The sequence below is a fragment of the Tamandua tetradactyla genome, chromosome 12 (genome assembly GCF_023851605.1).
Source record: "Tamandua tetradactyla isolate mTamTet1 chromosome 12, mTamTet1.pri, whole genome shotgun sequence".
Classification (NCBI taxonomy): domain Eukaryota; kingdom Metazoa; phylum Chordata; class Mammalia; order Pilosa; family Myrmecophagidae; genus Tamandua; species Tamandua tetradactyla.
The window spans coordinates 60,260,654-60,282,050 of NC_135338.1; the positions used below are offsets into that span (position 1 = coordinate 60,260,654).

Below are 21,397 nucleotides of genomic sequence, written 5' to 3' on the forward strand. Positions count from 1 at the left end.
GCTGCCACTGTATGTATGTTTAATATTTCCTGTTAGGAATCATCTGTGTCCCCGCCATTTCAAGCTCTCCCCCTCTTTGTTTTATGAACACAGAGTGCCAATTAATATTCCGGCAGTTTTGATAATTGTTCCCTATTCATGTGAATAGCCACCGCCACCCCATTTTTATTACATGTGACTTTCTGAAGAGGTTTTAGCCTACACTGAAATTTCTTTCTAGCAGGGCCTAGGCCAGATCTGGAACAACTACTTACTGAGTACAAAATCCCTTCTCTGTCTCCCACCCAACACGTGCCACTTCCTAAAGCTGCGGCTCCTCCCACAGAGAGAGAACACTAGAAGCTTCCATTGCCATTTGAGGTATTTTGGGCTCTCTTGGTAGCAAATTGGTTCTCAGGGCAGGGAGGAGTTGTGATACCCTCGCTCAGGTGTAAAGTACCCCCGGCATTGCATATGAATCTCCTGCTAAAAGGGACAAAAGGGTTTGGTATTGTGAGGCAGCAGCATCAACAAAAAGGAATAAAGAGTGCTCAGCATTTTTAACAAACTAAAAAGGAAAGAGGTGACTTATTACCCTTTTCTGTTCTGGGGACTGAATCCAGAGCACTGCAGCAGTCCCAAATACAACAAATGCAGGTTCCAAGAACACGGCGGCCTCACTGCTTGGGAACGGAAAAGCATGCTGGCTTCAGAGAACAGCAAAACCCCAGCTTTGCCACCAGCTAAGCCAAGTGACTTGGGCACGAGCCTCTCTAGGTCTTCACTGGCTCAGCTGTGAACGCCCACCTGGGATCTGGGTTAGAGCCCTCCTAGGTGACTCTTAGTCCCACATGCTTTCTTTCTCAGAATGCACCTCCATGAGTGGCATATGGTCTGATGATTTGTTGAACTCAACCTCCCTCCCAAGTCCGGAAGTTTCCCCATGCCCCCTGCTTTGTAGTGGTCAGTGCTCTCTGGGCTGCAGAGCTCCAGAGAGATGTGGAATAGATGCCTCTCTATGCAAAGGCTGCAACCAGACCAGGACAGCAAACAGTGCTGAGTTTGCTTTATTGAGTATTTGTTCTATCTAGGTACTTTCCTCAGTTGGTCAATTGCTTATTCTTAACAACAGTCCTTTAAAGGAAGTGTTGAAAACCCCATTTTACAGATGAGGGAAAGGAAGCCCAGGGGTGAAGTGACTTTCCCACGGTCTCATAGCTAATAAGTAAAGAGCCAGAGCTGAAACCCAGCTCTGCCCACCCCGAAACCCCGTTCTCTCTTCCTCCGCTTCTGATGGTCTTGGACCAGGGTACCCGGAGGCACAGCTGTGGAGGAAGAAGCCAGAAGTGCAGACACAGCACTTCACTGACCAAGTCAGAGTCTTGCCAGCCAATCAGTCTGAGGCAGGAAGCCCCGTCTGCATCTCATCTGCCCTTATCTCCTCCCTGGGCTGCCAAGCTTTGCAAGGTCAGATCACCTGCTCCTTATCAGAACATCTGCACCGCCTGGAGACACAGTCCCATCAACTCAGAACAGCCATTTCCCTTAGCTCTTTCCCCAGAAGCCCCCATATCTCAGGCATCAGAAGGGAAAACAAGAAGCCCCAAACTGAAACTCAAGGGGCTTCTTCCCATGCAGAGCTTGTCCTGGAGCAGAAGCCAAGGGGAAGCATAGGTAGCAAGCACCCTTTCCCCTTTCTTCAGCTGATGAGCTCTTGTTACCCATAAGAACCCCAGTTCAAAAGCCCTTCTTCCATGGGCGGGCCGCGGTGGCTCAGCGGGCAGAGTGCTTGCCTGCCATGCCGGAGGACCTCGGTTCGATTCCCGGCCCCAGCCCATGTAAAAAACAAACAAACAAACAAAATACAATAAAACAAGAAAATGTTTAAAGATGTTTCCCTTTCTTCCTCCCTTCCTTCCTTCCATCCTTCCTTCCTTCTCTCTCTGTCTTTCCTTCCCTTCCTCCAAAAAAAAAAAAAAAAAAAAAAAAGCCCTTCTTCCAGATTTCCCAGTCACCCTATGCCCCCTGCTATAGTGGTCAGTGCTCCAATACCTTGTCCACCTGTCTCACTGGATTGTAATTACTTGATTTTGTGTCTATCTCCCCCCACCAGATTGTGAACAGGGGAATATAAACCTCATGGTGTAAATACAGCTTAGTCACAGAATGAATATAGGATTTAGTCTGATTGATGAAGTTACTATCTCTGTGACCTTGGGCAATCTCACCTTTTTATTAAAATAGGTATCTCTATTGCTTGAAAATTAATAATTTCAAGGTCTAGAAATTTAGTAGCCACTTAACAAATGTTAGCTCCCCTCCTTCTCCCCCTCCCCATGGGAAGCACCAGGCCTGGCACATGGAGATGCTTACCAGTCTTTGTTTAAAAGAGTGACTGAATGGGTGGAATCAAATGAAACACTGAGGTTTTACTCAGAGATAATCTTTAGAAGAGCAAGGAGAGATCTAACTCAAAGAAGAGCACACGCACATACACACACACACACACACACACACTTGCCAAGGAAATGGTGTGGCAGTCCAGCTAGAGCTTCACCACTTTTCTTTCTTTTTGGACCCACAGAGAAACTACATCTGCCAACATCTCTCACAGTTACAGTAGGGCCAATGGAATGCAAGTGGATAGAGTGGGCACCTTTCTAAGCTCATATGTCCTTCCACACTCTCTTCCTTTCCTGTCCTCATGACTAGCGGAGAACTATGAGATGATGGAGTGCATGATAGAAGAAGCCCAGTTTCATGAGTCAGTGCTTGAAGGACAGTCACCAACCTTCCATGGACTCTAACATGAGTGAAAAATGAACTTTTATTATGTTAAGCCACTGAAAGACTGGGTTGTTTGATACAGCAGCTGGTGTTACTCATCTTGGCTGATATAGAAAGAGGAGCCAGAAGGCGGGTACAGATTAAAAAACAAATTCTTAAATAGTTGACATCAGCTTATTAGTCAAGGGGCAGGAGGTGAGGGAATAGATATAGGGTGGACAGCTGGACATACAGGTTAAGCAAGCACTTGCTAAGACTGTGATTACTTGGAGGGCAGAATTTGTGCCTACTGAACGTGTAGTTCCAGAAGAGATGTTGGAAAACAGAACATTAATTATGTGTGCATATCAGCCACAGTTGGCTGCATGTGGAAAAGCATAATAAAGAAAGAGAGATACTCTTTATTATTTATTATAATAAATAATAATAAATATATTATTTATATATTTATAAATAAAATAAAATTTTATAAATTAAAATAAATAAATAAATATATTATTTATTTTTTGCAAACCTGACCAGTTTGCAAGCAGGATGAAAGAGCAAGAGAGTGTCCAAAAATTTAGGGTCTTGCCAAGTTGGAAGAGTCAATTGCTTCTTAATCTAAATTGTAAGAAATGAGATTTGAGAAGGTTTGAAGGGCAAAAGCCTAGTAAATCTTCTGAGTTGGATAAAGTGACCAAAGAGAAGATAAGACCAAAGGTGTAGTCCTTCTGTTCAATTTCAACCGCAAGAAGACCCCAATAGGTTCAGAGACCAAGAGAAAAAGGCATAGGAGAGAAAGCAAAGAAAAGATGGAGATCTGAGAATTCCACCTAGAAGTGTACTTTTAGGTGCAGTTACTGGTACACAGAATGGGGTAAAAGCAAATTGATCAGAAGCTTGCAAGGTCTTTAACAGATATGCATTGCCAAAGAAACCAGAAGTCTGAATTTTAAAGGCCTTCTACCGTTAAAGACTTGAAACACATTTTGTTCTAAAAGACAACATAAGGGAAGATCTTGGTGACCCTAAATGAGGTAAAGACTTCTTAGATACAACACCAAAAATACAGTCCTTGAAGGAAAAATAACATAAACTGGACTTCATAAAAATTAAAACTTCTGCTCTTTGAAAGACACCATTAAGAAACTGAAAAGACAAGCCAAAGACTGGGAGAAAATATTTGCAAATCACATATCTGATAAATAACTCGTATCCAGAATATATAAAGAACTCTCACAATTCAAAATAAGAAAACAAAAAACTCAATAACAAAAAAGACAAAAGATTTGAACTAACACATCACTTAAGAAGACACATGTATGGCAAATAAACACATGGAAAGATGCTCAATATCATTAGCTATTAGGGAAATGCAAGTTAAAATAACAAGATACCACTATACACCTATTAGGATGGCTAAAATTAATAATAGTAATAAGAATAGTACTAATAATAACATCACCAAAGGCTTGCAAAGAGAGAAAGCAATAGAAACCTCACATGGAGCTGGTGGGATTGCAAAATGGTACAGCTTCTTTGGAAAGCAGTTTGGCAGTTTCTCATGATGTTAAACATACACTTACCATACGACCCAGCAATTCTATCCTGGTTATTTACCCAAGAGAAATGAAAATTTGAATTCACACAGAATATCTATGTGTCAATGTTTACAGCAGTTTTATTCATGCTTGCAGACCAAAACTGGAAACATTTCAAATGCCTTTCATGGGTGACATTCATACAAAGGAATACTACTTGTGCTAATTTGAATTTGTTATGTGCCCCAGAAAAACCTATGCTCTTTTCTTTTTTTTCACATGGGCAGGCACTGGGAAACAAACCTGGGTCTCTGGCATGGCAGGCAAGAATTCTGCCACTGAGCCACCATCACACCACCCAAGCTGATGTTCTTTTAACCCAATCTTGTGGGGGCAGACTTATTGTTGGGTGGGTCCCAACAATAGGTTTTTATTTTTATTAGGTTGCTTCCATGGAAATGTGACCCTGCTCATTCAAAGTGGGTCTTAATCTACTTCCTGAAATCCTCTAAAGGAGAGACATTTTTGGAGAGAGCTCGAGGCCCGGAGAAGCTGAGAAAGAAAGAAAATACCCACAAAGACATTTTGGAGAGAAGGACCAACAGACATCACCTTATGTCTTCCCATGTGACAGAGGAAACCTGGATACTAGTAGCCTTTCTTCCGAGAAGGTATCTTGGTGCCTTAATTTGGACATTTTCACAGTCTTAGAATTGTAACTTGAAACTTACTAAATTCCCTTTGTAAAAGCCAATTCATTTCTGGTATATTGCATTCTGGCAGCTTTAGCAAACCAAAACACTGCTCAACAATAAAATGGAACATACTACTCATATACCCAAAGACATGGATGAATCTCAAACGCACAATGCTAAATGCAAGAAGTTAGACTCAAGAGGCTGCATGCTGTATGAGTCCAAAACAGACCAAATGTTGCCAGGAGCTGGGAAGGGAGGAAAGGAATACAAAGCAGAATGAGGGAAATTTGGCGGATGATGAAACTATTCTAAATCTTAACTGTGGTAGTGGTTACATAATTATATGTGTTTGTCAAAACTCAGAAAATAGTACACAAAAAGATTAATTTTTCTTAAACCTCAATTTCTTAAATACCAAAAAAAAAAAAAAATTCCTGGGGGAGTGGTACATGGTAGGTAGCCAATAAATGATTAGCATTAAAAACACATACACACATTTAAGTCACCAATCTTTTCTCTAATAAGAGGCAGGCTTCCAACACTGCACAGCATCCCCACTAACATTCACTTCAGAAGTGCCCAAAGAGAGAAATCGACACGGGGGAGTCTCCTAAAACATGCAGCCAGGAGCCACAAAAAAATCATAGACCAGGGAGCTTTTCCCAGAGATCAGATTCAATGCCTAACCAAAGGCATTCCTCAGCCCCAGGATGCAGGGTTCCTCTGCGAGGTTTGCCCAGGTTCAGAATCCTCAGAATTGTTACGTATCAGAGACTGCTATCATCTCCAATTCATCTATTTTCCTAAAGGGCATGTTTACTGCAATTACCCAACCACTGGTCCATCAGCATACATTGAGTGTATAGCGGACATGTAACTTGCCTCTCAGTTCACAGATCACCAGGCCATGAGCACCCACATTTGGACTGGGTGGAAAGGACTCTGAGATCCCAAAAACCTTGGACTTTAAGCTGATACAGGATCTGGATGTCGTTCTGGGTTGTTCCACTCGAGGATAATACGATGGTCTTCCACGCGTGGGAGGAAAAGTAAATCAATTATTTCATGACCAGAAAGGTAGACTGTAATCAAGACTAGCTAACAGCTCATCAATCCCATTTCCTCCGCCAGGAGACATGGGAAGCACTCCCAACACAATTATAGTCAAGTTTGGATCATATGACAGAATTCTAGCCAAGTGAATGTGGGCAGAAGTCATACAAGTCAATTCTATGCCTGCTCTCTAAAATGTACCACACCACCCTCCCTTGTCTCTTTCACTCCATTCCACTTTGCTAGATGCAAAGGGTCACAAAATGGTAAAGCCACACAATGGAAGGAACCAGGGTCCCTAAAACCCTCACTTGGAGAAGCTATCCCCAGCAGAAAACCTCTGAGTCTCATTGGACTATGCTGTGAGTAAGAAACTAACTTTCATTTTATTAAGCTCTGGAGCTTAATAAATTTTAGGTTCTGGCTTGAAATGATTGTTTTAGCAACCAGTGTTTGTTATACTGACCGATACATGTGGCAATATCTGTAGAAGTATGTGTCACCCCAGCATGGGTGTATGTAACATTTGAGCCAAGAAAAAAGCCTGGGTGACATCTAAGGCTGATGTAACTTCTGCAGAAGCTTGGGTGGTATAGAGATAGCCAGACTCCAGAGCAACTTTAGGGAAACTATAGGGAGCAATGCGGACAGGAAGAAGTCACTTCGCAGCAGCACTAAGAATTTGAATTGACTGCTGGATCCCAGAATCACCTATAGCATAAAATATCTTGCCCCAGTCTTAGAGGATCAGGGACATGGAAACCCAGGGACAGGGTTCCAGAAACAGGTGGTCAACAGCTGTCATTCACTGGTTGGTCAGAGCCAGGATTCATTCCCCAGGGAGAAGTTCCTACCAGTGTGAGGCAGGATCTAGCCTCAATGGACTGGAATGGCCAGTGTCATTAAGAAGCACCCCCAGAGAAATCCAGTTCCCAAATCCGGGACCCAGTTAGGAAACCAGCAGCTGGGATGAGGCCAAAACCCACAGGCCACAAATACTCCACAAATGTAATTCAGAGCTAACAGAGGGGACAGGTCCCTACCAACCTACCCCAGCCCCCTCCACTAGCCCGGCAGTGCTGATCCAGGAGTGTAGGGTGGCGTTAAACTTGAGCATGGAGGTCAAGTGGTCCCTAGCTGGGATTGGAAAGGTGCTCAGAAGGGGCCAGAGCAAGGCAGGGCCTGATATTTAAAGTTCTAGAAAGGTGTATTTTGATATCAAAGTTCCCTAATTAGTAACAAGGGGTGTGTGCAGGCACTGGCAGTGGATCTTCAGGAAACGGAGAGTCTAAAGGTTAAAACAAGCTAAAGTAAATATTGCATTCAAAACAGCCTAAATTATAGACCAAGCTATAAATATTTACCTATAACCAGATAGTAGCTAGAGTGCAAGCTCTATAAAAGTGGAGACCACAGCTCTGTCTCTCAGAGCTTCTTGCACACTGTCTAGCACTCAAGGGGTACGGACAGGTGAGTGTTGATTGTTACGTCAAGTTTTTTTTTTCTTCTAAGTAAGTAAACAGCCCTTCAGGTTTCTATGGAGCTGTCAAGTTTACAAAGGGCATTTGTGTCTGCTGTCTCACACGGTCTTCCCCAAACCCTTTGAGGCAGATGCCTATTCTCCCTTGTCAGCAGATGAAGAAACAGAGGCTCAGAAGGGGGAAAGGCCTCTATTGTTCTCTGAGTCAGGGTTTCCCACACTCAACACTATTTACATTTTGGAGGAGATAAATTTTGTGGTGGGGGCTGTCCTGGATGTTGTAGATTGTTCAGCAGCATCCCTGGCCTAACCAACTAGATGCCAACAGCAGCCCTCTTCTGAATTGTTGACAATCAAAAATGTCTCCATATATTGCCAAATGTCCCCAAGAGGGTAAAATCACATCAGGTGAGAATCTTACTGCTGTTAAGTAGATTAACTCAAACGCCTATGTAAGGTGCTGGTCTGAAACCCTTGAGGCCTGGTGTGATTTAGAATCCAGAATTTTTTTTTAATTTTAGAAAGGAAAATACATAATATCCCAGTGGAGTTGAGGGGCAGCATCCCATAATCCAACACATTACTCTACCTACAGCAAAATGAATGAATATCCGCATTAAGTAGGATAAATAAAGATTACAAATAGCCTCACATCAGTTCAGGTCGGGCTTTGCTGCCAAATGAGTTTGCTATAAAAGAATTGACTTTGGGAGCTCTTTGGATTTTAGAATCATAGAACAACTGATGAGCAAATTGCAACACTAGTGATTAAATACCAAGCCCAAAACAACCATTGTTTGGTGAGTCAGTTCTCTGGGCTCCTCACTATCTCTCCATGTTCACCTCTCTTGCTCTGCCTCTTGACCTGCCAGGGCCCCACATTGGCCAAAAGAAGACCTGGGGGCAGGTGTTTTGCCCCTACTCCTGTCCCACCTGCCCTGCCCCAGGCCCCTTTGATTTCATTGGTCATGCTCTTATTCTTTTCCAGGTTGTCTCTGTGTGTGCAGGCTTCCCAAGAGGTTAACCCAAGAGCTGATCATCAATAAATCAAGACCCAAGGATTTAGGCAAAGTAAAGAAAACACGTCTTAATTACAAAGATTTTTTTTAAAAAAAAAGAGGAAAAATCTCACACAGCCAGGAGCCTTAGGTGGAAACCAGCTTGATGAGCTTTCCATGCAGCAGTCTGACAAAGGGGATGTAACGGCCTGGCTTTCTGTCCCCTGTATCGGCCATGATGCTAGCTCTGTTCCGATGGTGACACTCACCCTAAAGCAAACCTCACAGGGTCAGGTCTGTTTACTCAAATATTTGTCCCCCGAAAACCGAGCTGTGAAAACCGTCTACCTCACCCAAAGCTGGGGACGCCGATTTGCCTCCAGCTCCAGAAGCAAATCCTGTGCCTTTACAATTGGGACCAATCAGAAGATGAGACAGTCCATGGGGTGCGGGCGCCCATGCTATCCTGCCATCTGGGGGCCCCCCGCTTTTCCCGGCCGGCAGTGGAGACAACGAGAGTTTTTCCCAGAGTTCGGTGGAGCTCCATATGGTTGAGATCAAAGGTGTTGCTGGGTGCATGGTTCTGCTTTATTTCCAAGCACTGCTGTTAATTAGAAAACAAGATCAGAGGCAGTATTAAAATCCAATTAAATTGATATGAACAGATTGCCAAGTGATGTTCACTAATGTATAATTGAGCACCATGCAAATTTCGGTGGCTGCCTTTTGTTTTTTTCCCCCACACTCTGGAATGAATGATGAGGCTATGAAGTTTTCCTTCATTGTAAAAAACAAACAAGTTAATGCATTGATCTAGGGGGTATTGCCCCTGTGATTGATGAAAAACGAGGGAAGAATAGTAAAGTGCGACTTTTTGAAGTGAGGGGGCAAGGATTCTTGCATTCTCCCTCTTTTTTTTCTCTCTTTGGTTCTATATCCATTTCTTATGCCAGATGTCAGCACTAGCTTTCTCTTGACATTTTATCGTTAATGATCCAGAGAAAGTTTGGATTTCAAGTATGGATTGAAAACAAAATTGGGAAGTTTGAGGGAAAAGGTGACAAATAAAAAGGGATTCACGTGCATCTAGGTTTTGTTTTAACGTTAATTTCTCATTTGTGCCTTTGTGCATTAAAAAAAAGAAAATCTGTCCTGATTTGAGTTCATGAGCAAAACCCCCCAGGATATGAACTCCTGGGAGAAGATATCAAGAAGGTGAAAAAAGGCCAGTTTCCCCAACAGTGAAGCAATGGTTGCCTCCTGAAAAGAAGCGTTAGCATGAACACACGTCAGGAGGAGCTTAGATTGTTGCAAAATCAAACTGATTGCTTACTATGGATACAGCAGGTTTGTGAGCATGCTGTCAGCGTTAATGGTAAAAAAAAAAAAAAAAAAAAATGTACCACCAAGAAATCAAAAAAGACAACGGCGGATGGCAGTGTCTACATATTCATGATATGCTCACAGCATTTTTTTTAATTCCCTAAAAAGAAAGGAAAGTCTAATCAGCTCCCTCACAATGTATTAGACAGTGAGGAAGGCCAGACTCATCACGTCAGCTTTAGGCTCCAGTAAGGGGGTGGGGCAGGAGTGGGGGAAAACTTAAGCAGCCACGGGTGCAGAGAGAGGGCATAAGGCAGCCTCACATCTTCCATCACCCTGCTCTTCTCTCCTGATAGCTGCCCAGCTTTAACTCAAGGAGACCCTCTACCCACCATGCAATTCAAGGGCTGGTGACCCCAGCTCCCCCCATTTCGTGTGCCTGTGATAGGACGAGGCATGAGCATGTGACCTAATTCTGGCCAATGAGATATGATGGAGGGCCGTCTCCCGGAGGCTTCTGGGAAAGGTCGTCCTAGCTGATGAGGCAGGGGCTCATGGGAAGCAGGGGTCACGCCACTTCCCCAGGAGGTCATCAGGGCTGATGGGACACTACCAGTCGAAAGGTAAACCGTCAACCAGGACCCAGAAGATCACAGAGAAGCGGAGCAAGACCTCAGAACTCAGCACCTGAAATCTACACACCTGGGGGTTTGTTCTTATGCATAATGGTAAATCCCTCATTATGCAAGTCTCTGAGCCAGATTTCCTGTTAAATTAAGTTGCCAAAAGCACCCCTTGATACAGAATGAAACACCGAAAAGGAGGGCAAATTTTTTCCCACTTGTGGGATCAAGGGAAACTTCCTGAAGGAAATGGGCTCTACACATATTTATTTCAGTTGTGGAAGAGGGGCATAGGTTAGGCTGTTTGGTTGTTTCGATGATTGATTTTCAGAGAAAAGCTTCCATAAAGGACCAAAAGACAGAATAGAGTTTTTGTCAACCCCTCTACTCATTTTCACAGAAAGGGGAAGGAGAGCGACATTTGTTGTTGCCCTGTATACTTCCCAAATAACAGTTCTCTGTTGTTAAATAGTGTGCGTTGAATGCAGTGTCTCTTGTAATCCTCCAGCAAACATCTGAAATAGGTTTTATTATCCCCATTTTGCAAATGAGAAAGGTGAGTCTTAAAAAAAATTAACTTCCTCTGAACCCTGTACATTTCCTTGATAGCATTTACCAAAACAGTAAACAAATATGTTTGTAAGCTATTTTGTTAATATCTAATCTCCTTAGACTATAAATTCTAAGAGGAAGGAACCATATCAATCAGCTCACAATTGTGTCCTGGATCCACATATATGATTCCAACACTCCATACGTGCTGTATGAATATGGCCAATGTCACTGGGCTAAGATGGGTGAAGCTCCCATTTGAACCCAATCCTTCCTGTCTCCAGAGGTCTCCAGAGGCCAAGCTTGTAGCCACTAGTCCACATTGCCTCACCAATGTGGCTGTGATCCTAGCAGTAGGCCCTCAGCCCAACACATGGTGGGACTCCCCAAATATTGTTAGATGAATATCCCATTATACCACCAGAAGGGTCAGATCATAGAAAGTGCCCACCAGATTTCCATCTGTAGAGTAGAGAAAATTGATTGAGGCCTCTGGACACCAAGATATGGAATCCCTTGGGTTCAAGTCCTGGCTCTGTTGCTGATAAGTTGTGGGACCTTGGGAAAGTCACTTCCCTTCCCTGGTCCTTAGCTCACCATTTGGGAAGTGAATGAACCAAATAAGCAGAATCCAAAAGAAAATCTAACTTTCAAAGGAAAGAGATTGTTTCTCAGCAATTGCTTATTCCCATGAAAACTTCTCAGAGTGGGCCCATATCCAATCCTGAGCATTTCATTGTGTGATACTCTGTGGAGCCTTTATCCTGCAAGGATGTGGCTTCATATCTCCGTGTCTCAGTCCCAATCAGAGACTAAGTCAAGGATAACCACAAAATTTGTGGGAACCAGTGCAAAATGTAAATGCAGAGACCCTTGTTCAACAAAACAGAAAAGGAGCAGCCTTCAAAAGCCTAAGATATAAAGCTTTTTCTTTTTGACTGCAGTCTCTCTCTCAACTTGTCATGGTGTATATTTGCTATTTGATGTCATTCAAAGCAAAGAAAACCAACATTTTAAATTATTAGCATGAATTTTACCATTCCTCTTTATACTGGGCAATGCCAATTTTAATCGCTAATATAAGAGAATTTAACTCAGGTGTGCAACCACCAAAATTACACTTCATATTTCATAACTTGTACATGCACATGTATTTCCTTTTCACCAGAACAGAGGAAACAATGCACAAAAAGAACTCACTCGTTTGCATTTCCCTTCTCAATGCACGCACATTCTATCAATACTCTCTGGCAGCCAACAACTTCCACAACACACCTTTGTAGTCACACCGAATCTCCCTGGAGATCTGCTCCCAGGGCAGCAGAGCCCAGTCCTGTGCATACTGCACTTTCTCCTCTGCCTACATGCATGCTCCATTTTCCCATCAGGTCTCATAAAACTCAAGTTCTATGATAAAATTATTAATAATGTCAAGACAAGAACAGTAGAACGTTCACCCAAGCATGGAACCCTTCTGGGCACAGGGCCCCATGTGCCCACACAGGTATGTGCCCATGAAATCAGCCCTGGACTTGATGCTGCTGTCTCAGCCACTTGTAACAGCCAAGCCATCCAACTTGAGCCCTGAACCCCCTGGGTTCCAACTGTAACAAAGCTCATGGTTTATTGGCACTCTCTATTCAAAGTCAAAACAACTGGATTTTTAAAAATCCATATTTCCTCCAGATGTTTGACCATTTCAGGCACTGCAGCCAAATTATTTTGGATCCAGCCTTATTCCAACAGAGTCATAAATTGGTTTACCAACGTACATTTAGTAAGACAAAAGTAGATAAATAACTTGTGTGAAGGGACGTTGTCATCACAGTACCCACACTCCCTTTCGCCTACCAGATGGCAACACAGCATCTTAAGCCCTTTTATTTTCGAAAGAATACATGGCACTTCTTTGAAAACACTTGGTGCCTAATAATTGTGGAATGACTAAATGAAGCACGCACAACATTCTTTTGACTTAACAACATGCCTTCTAATGCAAGCCTCATTTCTTAACTAATTAATTAACAATACTTGAAAAAATGTATGGTACTTTTTTAATCCACAAAGTCTTTTCGTGGGCTTATTTCATTCGATGCTCAAAATAAGTTTCTAGTATAAACTATTTTGGTCCTATTTGGCAGAGCAAGCCCTGAGAAGGGAAAAGCCTCGCCCATCATAACAAAATGAGACTCAACAGGTTTCAAACCCAATTCTCTCTGACTCCCAGGACTTCTCACCACATAACCCTTTGAGGTTTTAAGGTCACTTTTAGCCAGAGGAACTGTGCAAATTTGAAAGTATTGTGTACCCCAGAAAAGCCATGTTTGAATCCTGACTCAATCTTATGGGGTCAGTTTCTTTTAATTCTAATTCAATATTGTAGGCAGAAACTTTTGATTCGATTATCTTCACGGAGATGGGACATACTCAATTGCAAGTGTGACCATCGATTAGGTGGAGATGTAGTTCCACCCATTCCAGGTGGATTTTGATTAACTTACTGGAATCCTTTAAAGAGGGAACATTTTGGAGAGAGTCAGAAAGGACAGAAGCCTCAGGGCCGTTAGAAACTTCAGAGCAGATCTGACACAGATGCCAACACTTGGAGACTAGAAACACGGATGTCTGAAGATGTTTGGAGCCCAGCAGACATCGTCATGAGATGTTAAGCAAGCCAAACCTGGAGAGAGCCAAGGGAAGCCAAAAGATGAAAGCCAGTCCTGGAAAAACAAAGTGAGAAAGCCCCAGAGGAACAGAGGCTGAAAGCAACAGAGTCCAGTAGCAAGGGACCAGCAGATGCCAGCCACATGACCTTCCAGCTGACAGAGCTATTCCAGACCCATCAGCCTTCCTTGAATTAAAAGTATCTTTCCCTAGATGCCTTAGTTTGGACATTTTTATAGACTTAGAACTGTAAACTTGTAACTTATTAAATTCCCTTTTTAACAGCCATTCCATTTCTGGAATATTTCATTCTGGCAGCTTATAAACTAATACAAGAACAAAAAGAGAAAGAAAGGAAAGAAAAAATGGGATTCCTTAGAGAATGTAAATTGGCTAGTTCCTTTAGCTATGGGCCCCCCACACCCCCACCCCCATTCCTAGAACTAGAAGATGATTAAAATCCCCTGCCAGGCGCCTGATGGGTCAGTAGCCAGCATTATTGAATAGCCCAACCCTGCTCCTCAACCAGGACAACGGTTCTTCCTCATAACAAAGATTCTGCATGTGGACCCACATACAGAGTAAAAACAATGAAACACAATTGTAATTGATCAGTTGAATATGGTTAATGAAGCTTGGGGAGCAAATCCAAACCTGATTGCTTTACTGAAATTGGCCTACAAAGAATCCCACTCCACTCCACTCCCTGCTCCAGGACATGTTTGTGTGCCCCTACAGTCCAGCATCTTGTCCTTGTTACTGGCCCTGTCAGCCCACAATGCCAGGAGGGGAAGGCACCAGGGTGGGGCTCTGAGGCTTCCCTGCAGGCGGAAGCTTGGACTTCCAGGAGCCCCAGGGTCTCTTCCCACTGGTGAAGACACAAGGTCAACTCCTGGGCCCAGGAGCTCCTTCTCACCTTCTGCCTTGGGCATGGGTCATGGCAGAGATGGCCAGCCAGCACCCCTCCTCTCCAAGGCCTCCAGGAGAAATACTTGGAGGGCCCAGAATGCTTCTCCATGAGCTGTTCTGAGATATAAGCCCCCATACCTTTTCACTTCCCAGGTCTTGCCACATCTCCTTATGGAAATATCATGGGAGTAGCAAACTAACAAAGCAAGGATGTGACCAGCTCCAGGGTCTCCCATGGTTCCCCTTCCAAGGTATCCCCCCAGCAACTCCAGTGTCCTCCCACTCTCTTCTTGATTGCTCCTTCCATTCAACAAGCGTTCATTCATCCATCAGATGGGAGACATCGGCCAAGTTCTGGGGGATACAAAGCTGTCACTGGGGAACTCACAGCCCAGCAGGGATAAAATCAGGGCAAGGAACCTATCCCCTGGGGAGCCTGTCCACAGAGGCCTGTAAAATGTTAGGAAGCCTCCGGGCCCAGTGGATTCCCCACAGTGTTGGGGGCTCCTCAGCCCTCCTTCCTCATACCTGTACCCCTGTGTACTGCAGGCCTTATCTCCAGGGGAGGCCCAGCTCTGAGTCCAGGCCTGGAGGGACCCTGGGGAAAGAGCAAAGGGTCACTTTCCATGCCTCAAGGGCATCATGTCCAACTCAGCCTTCTTTCCTGCAGAATCCAAGTCTTTGGCTGCTCGGTAACTCAGAGAAGGCCAACAGGGAACCCAGACATTCAGCCCTCCTTTCTTCAGGGTGTGGGAAGCTGAGAGTGGCAAAGAAAAGGGTTTTAGCACATCAGCTAGCCCCCTCCTTCTAGAGAGCACAAGGCCCTCTGCTCATCCTCTCCCTCCAGCTGCTGGCCGCTGAGAGCCAGTGACCTTTTGCCACTAGAAGCTGCGTGCAGAGAGGCAGCTCAAGGGATGTGAAGAACTCGCAAGCATCAGGCACAGGAGCACAAATGACACTTGGCGGGTTATGTGGGTATTTCGGAGCCTCAGCTTTGGCAAACATAAAATAGGGCACTAGTTGGCTTTTCCAGGGCACAATGGACACTAATTAGCTCCAGTAAATAGGGGACAGAGGGGCAAAGGATGAGATGCAGAGAAGGACTCACTGTGAAGATACACATGAAAATTTTGGGGGCAGAAAGAAAACAAAAAGTAACTGACAATCTTGGGCCTGGTCTTGAAAACCTGCTTGTGTCTCTCTATCACTTCATCTTCCCCTACCCAACACACATGCAGGTGCACACATACTTCTTCCCTCTTACTCTGGGGTCTCCTGTCCCCTTCTCTGCTTCTCCCCACTCTCCGTCCCTTCTGTCTGGAGACTGGCTTCCCCTGCTGGCACACAGGCCACCAGAGGAACCTCTTCATTGCTTTCTTGCCTCATCATAAACCAAACCCTCAAAGCTTCCTAATTCAGCCTCCTTGTGTCCCAATTCCAAGAGAAATTTCCAAGAGTAAAACCAAAACTCCAATTAGGTGAGATGTCTGCCCGGGTGTTACCAGCTGTGTCAGAGGCCCATGGTCATGTAGCCAAAGGGCTGCTTATTCACCTCTGCAGACAGTTCCCCAAGGTGGAGCATGACTGGAACGGGCATGGCAATGGACATCTCTGATGCATTACCAGCTTCCTTGAAGGGAGGACGTGGATAAATTGTATCACAAGGTCAGCACATGGCACGTTCTCAGTGGACCAATGGACTGTGGCTAAGATGCCTCTAGCAACTCAACTCTGTGCAGAGCTGTTCCCCAGGGATGCCAATTCCTTCTGCTCAATTCTGGTGCCCACCTATACAGAGGCTGATACCTCATTCCAAATTAGGTTTCAAAATCAATCACCGCCTGTCTCCCGTTGTTCTCCAATTGTTTCCTGGACTTCCATCCTACCTCCTTCCCATGATGGTCACCCTCCTTCTTACCTGTGAACCTCACTACACAGACCCTCTCTCCCCATTTACAGCTAAGGAAAATGAAGCCAGGGTAGTTAACTGGCCAGTCCAAGATGGCTGAGTCAATGAGAGGAAGAGCCAGGACTTGAGCCAAGATCACCTTATACCAAATCCAGTGTGTTTCCCCACACATCACAATTTCCTTTAAGCCACAACGTATCACATTTGTAAAGTCCTGCTAGTCTCCTGGGGCTGCCATAACAAAGTTCCACTGACGGTGGTAGAAACAATAGAAATATATTTTCTTACTGTGCTGAAGGCTAGAAGACTGAAATCAAGGTGCAGCAGGGCCACGAGCTCTCTGAAAACTTTCATGAGAATCCTTCCTTGCCTCTCCCTACCTTCAGGTGGCCCCAGGCATTCCTTGGCTTATAGCTTCATCTCTCAATTTTTGCCTCCATCTTCACACAGCTGCCTTCCCTCTGTATTCTACATATCTGAGTCTCTCCTCTTCATGTAAGAACCTCACTCATAATGATTCAGGGCCCATTATGACCTCATCCCAAGTTGATGACCTCTGCAAAGATTCTCTTTCCAAATAAGGTCACCTCCACAAGTACCAGGGATTAGGACCTGAACATGTCTTTTTGGGAACAAATCCAGTTCCTCGCAGCCCCTTACAATTGTCAGAGCATTTATCATATCCGTGATCTCGTTGGAGCCCCTGGCAGCCTATGTGAATCAGCAATCAGCATTCCCACTTTACAGACGAGCAAATTGTGTCCCTGAGAGCCAAACTGATATGTCCAAGGTCACAGAACGTTGAAGCAGTAGCAACGGGCTTGTAACTCATGTCTGTCTGGTTTCAAAGGCAATATTTTTTCTCAACACCACACTACCTCCATAAAGACATGGAAGACCCATGAAATTGTAGGTTACTTTTGTGGGCTGGGCAATCAATGATCTACCTTCCAAGATCCATTTAATACCACATTATTGGGTGTCATGGAGACCTGGTGGTATGGGGGCTAAGATTAATTGCACATGTGTGCCTGGTGCCTTGCAGTTTATAAAATGTTTTCTCATATATTATCTCAGAACTCACGTGATCATCCTTTCAATTTGATTTGCAAACACTCCACTGATGGGTGGTGTGAGGCCCTCCCATCTCTGCAAAGGGAGAAAGGGACAGCATTTATTCCCATCCAAGCCAGTGGCAGATCTTGTTCTGGCAGAATTTTGTTTCAACCGCATGACAACCCTATAAAGTCTAAGCTCTTCACTGCACTTTATGGATGACAGAAGGGAAGCTCCAAGATGCCAAGCAAAGAGCAATGGGCCTGGTGCCTGAGCTGGAGTGAGCAGCTTATGCAACAGGCCATGAGGAGTGAAAGGCTGCTTTCAGGACCTAGGAACTTGGCAATTCTTCTTTTCCACCACTGCGCAAATACATTCACTTACTCTCTCCTTAGGCAGGAAAGGATGGACCTGTCCAGTTTAAAATGCCCCTGTGTGCCAGGGCAAAAAGTCCCCAGTGCCCAGGAAAGACACACATGATCACATTTCAGAGTTTATGTTTGTCACTGACATGGAGATTTTGCCTCTTCATTTATTCCAGAATTTAAGAAGAATAGGAAGATGGAAGCTAGAGATTACTGGGGAATAAGAAAAAATCAGGGAAGGTAACTCCAAACTGGGGTCAAAAGAAAACTGGTCATTGGCTGCAATGAATGCTGAGAAGGTTGCATTCCAGAACAGGAGTTGAAGCATATAGAAAACAAATAAACTGGAAAGAGAGTGACCATGATCAGCTCAGTCCACCAACCTGTGAGAAGCACAGACAACTCCTCTTTCATCTGACCTTTTTTTCCAGCACTAGGAATACAGACCCGTTCCAGCCCCTTTCCTCAACCCAGCATCCCACACATAACTGCTGGATTCAGCTTTAAGACATTGCCAGTTTGGTGGCCTCTGGCTCCATCCTTAGAAATGTAGCAGCAGTGTTTGAGCTTTAGAGTCTCTCACCACTCACTGAAATGAGAGGGGCCTTGAGGGCAATGAGGCCACCCAGGAAAAGAGGAGGCTAGGGGTCAGAGTAAGGCAGGGGGTGTTGGGCATGAGACTTCAGGTGTGAAATATTGGATTCTTCCCAAGAGTTCCAGCAAATTGGAGATTAAAAGGAGACAGAATGTCAGGGCTCCAGCTCAAAGGAAGAGTAGCCAAGCATGTGACTTCCCTGGAGAGAGAGTGAGAAAGTTTTGGGCTCCCAGATGAGGCCATTTACCCCTGATGTGCCTTAGGATGTGAGGTAAGTAACAACGTGGCAATAAGCTTTGTTTGGAAGGGTGAGGAGAGGCAGAAATGAGTGTCCACCACCAAGTGGAAAGCATGTCTACAATCGCATGACACACAGCCACGCTCTGTGTCTACCGCAGAAGCCAACGCTTCCCGAAGTGTCTTCTTCAGATCCTGCTAGGCCTGTGCTCCACAGTCAACAAAGGCAGGTGAGCACTGGATTAAACAAAGTAAAGCAATCTCACTGCTGCAGGACTTCTCAGGACCTTTATCATATGATTTTCATTGTGACTCTCCAAGTGATGGATAGAAAATACTGGGTTTCCCACACACATACCCAGTGACTGGGTCCTTCTCTCCTGGAACTGGTATTACATTTTGGGTATTGCCAAGGGTGAAGAGTGTGGAAGCCCAAGACTTCATAATTGGGTGGCTGGGTGCCTGAACAAGGAGCCTGGGGACTTCCAATTCAGAAGACATTCATGCTCAGATATGGTTGTGACATCTCTTCTCTTAGAGCCTTGTACCAACCAGGGCAGTTGTTGAGAGAGATCATGAATGTAAAGCCCCAGGGCCAAGTCTGACACGGGGCACATGCTCTTCGAGCTCAGTCCCTCCCGCCTCTCCCCCAGTGGGGTCACACAAATGTAGCCACTCTGACCTGCCCACCCCCTCAACCCCGTTGATGAGAGTGTGGTTCTGATGTCCACCCCCATGTCCTTTGCCAACATCCCATCGCAGGTGCTTCTCTGCCCTGGCGCTTTCTCCTGAGCCACAGAAGTAAGCTTGGCCCACAGGCAGGGGCAGCCTGGAAGGGAATAATCACTGTCAGGTGGGGAATCTCAGCCTCCCATTTTCAAAGGGATAATTCTCACAGGTGGTCTGCACAGTTCCTCCACAGTCCCCACAGCCACCGAGCCCCAGCTGCTGGAGGTGGTGATCCGCTCAATAAGGCCCTTTTCTTGACTTTTTCTAAAACCTTCCCTGCCTCCCTCACCCCACTCCCTTGCCACTGCTTCCTGGATAAACTCCCAAATAAACAGTCTGCACCAAGCCCTTGTCTCAGCCTCCTCTGTCAGCAGGACCCAAACGAAGACCCTGAGCACATGTCTTTTTACAACCTAAAGGCTTCCGTTGAGAAGGTTGGTCTGAGCTGACCAGCCAGCCTTGGGAGGGAGTGAGCTGGTGGTCACGAGACATACAGATAAACACGGACACGGGTGCTACGTCTGTCAGTACCTGCCAACAACCCATCGTTGTAAATGGGAGCCCAGCCTCGGGCTAAGAGACTGGATTAAGCGATGTCCAAATGTCCCTCCACTCTTAGGAGACCTTGGCTGTGCCCCACCTGAGAACAAGGAGATGTCTTCTCTCTCCTGTAGTCTGTAGGGGCACAGACCAGGGGCCCCCAGGGACAGGCTGGGCCTGGAGGTAGCTTCAGCTCAAGGGGAGAGCCCAAGCAATGAGGAGAGGAGCCAGCTCCTAGGTGGGGAAATGAAGCCAAACACCCAGACACCTCCAAGGCCAGGAGTGTGAGGAGTGGCTGGGTGAGGGGTTTACAGGAGGAGTCGGGGAGGCGGCGGTGTGGGGTCATGTGACCAGCCCCTGGGGCGAATGTGAGCTGCAGCTGGTTGGAGCAGTGCAGGGACCCCAGTGCACAGACTTTGACCTGGCTAATTGTCTCAATTGCAGCCATTTCTGAGGCTAAGGAAATGGTGAAATAGAAAACGATTTATCGCCAAGGATGTCCATTGCAGTATTATTAATGACAACAGTGCACTGAAATAACCAAAGGGTCAAACAGTTAGAAATTGTACATAAATGATACAGGTGTATCCATACAATAGGCTATTTCAAAAAAGCTGAAGGAGACTCAGGATTTGAGAATGTATTTAAGATGCATAGTCCACAGTTATTTTAGCATAATCCATGTAAAAGAACAAACAAAAATGATATATTTCCACTTAAAAAGCTGTGGGCCCTGGGGTCCAGCCTCAGAGCCGGGTCCCAGTGAGAGTGACCCAGACATGAACTTTCCTTTCTTGCTCACATGTCATTGCCTGCAAACACTTTAGAGGGGTCAAGTTTACTACTCAAGTTTCAAGTCCGAGGTCTCCCTCTCTTCTCTAGAATCCCCAACCCCCAGGTGGTCCTCCCACTCTCTCATGCCATCAGGACCCCCCCCCCCATCTTCTCTCATCCATCCCACGCCCCAGCCCTGTTCCATGAGCTGCTTCCAGTAAATCTCCCACACACTGCTCTCCCGGCGTACAGCTCTCCTTCTGTGCAGACCAGCCTCCTCCTTGGAGTCATCCCTGGGGGCACTAGCCCAAGGCCCTCCCAACACCACCTATACTATCCAACAATCTGAGCTTGCAGTGTTCCATTTCACTTCCTATTCACATGCTAGCTAGGGGAGGAGAGCCTCAGTTTCCTCATCTGTGGAATGGGCACAGCACACTCTGCCGCAAAGGAGACTCCCTGAAATCTACGGCAGCAGCCTGCAGGTGGCCCGGGCCGTACCCCTTGCTCAGCATGTATCAACTCTTTCCCTCTGGGTCATGTGCTCCCCTTGAGAATCAAAAGTAAAGGCAGCCCACTCAGGAAACAAATGCCATGGCAGAG

General features: G+C 45.3%; 1 long non-coding RNA gene across 3 annotated transcripts in view; it reads right to left on the reverse strand.

The window, feature by feature from the left end:
- The window catches only part of LOC143652191 (uncharacterized), a 96,576-nt gene extending 79,546 nt beyond the window's left edge, over window positions 1–17,030 (reverse strand). Inside the window, exons 1-3 of one of the 3 annotated variants that reach the window (XR_013160479.1) lie at window positions 16,787–17,030; window positions 8,872–9,122; window positions 5,870–6,015 (exon numbers count right to left, since the gene is read on the reverse strand). This is a non-coding gene — a long non-coding RNA (uncharacterized LOC143652191). Of the gene's footprint in view, window positions 1–5,869; window positions 6,016–8,866; window positions 9,123–16,786 lie in introns of all 3 variants that reach the window. The other 2 variants (XR_013160478.1, XR_013160480.1) reach the window with 2 other exon arrangements.
- Between the last annotated feature and the right edge of the window lie 4,367 nt (window positions 17,031–21,397).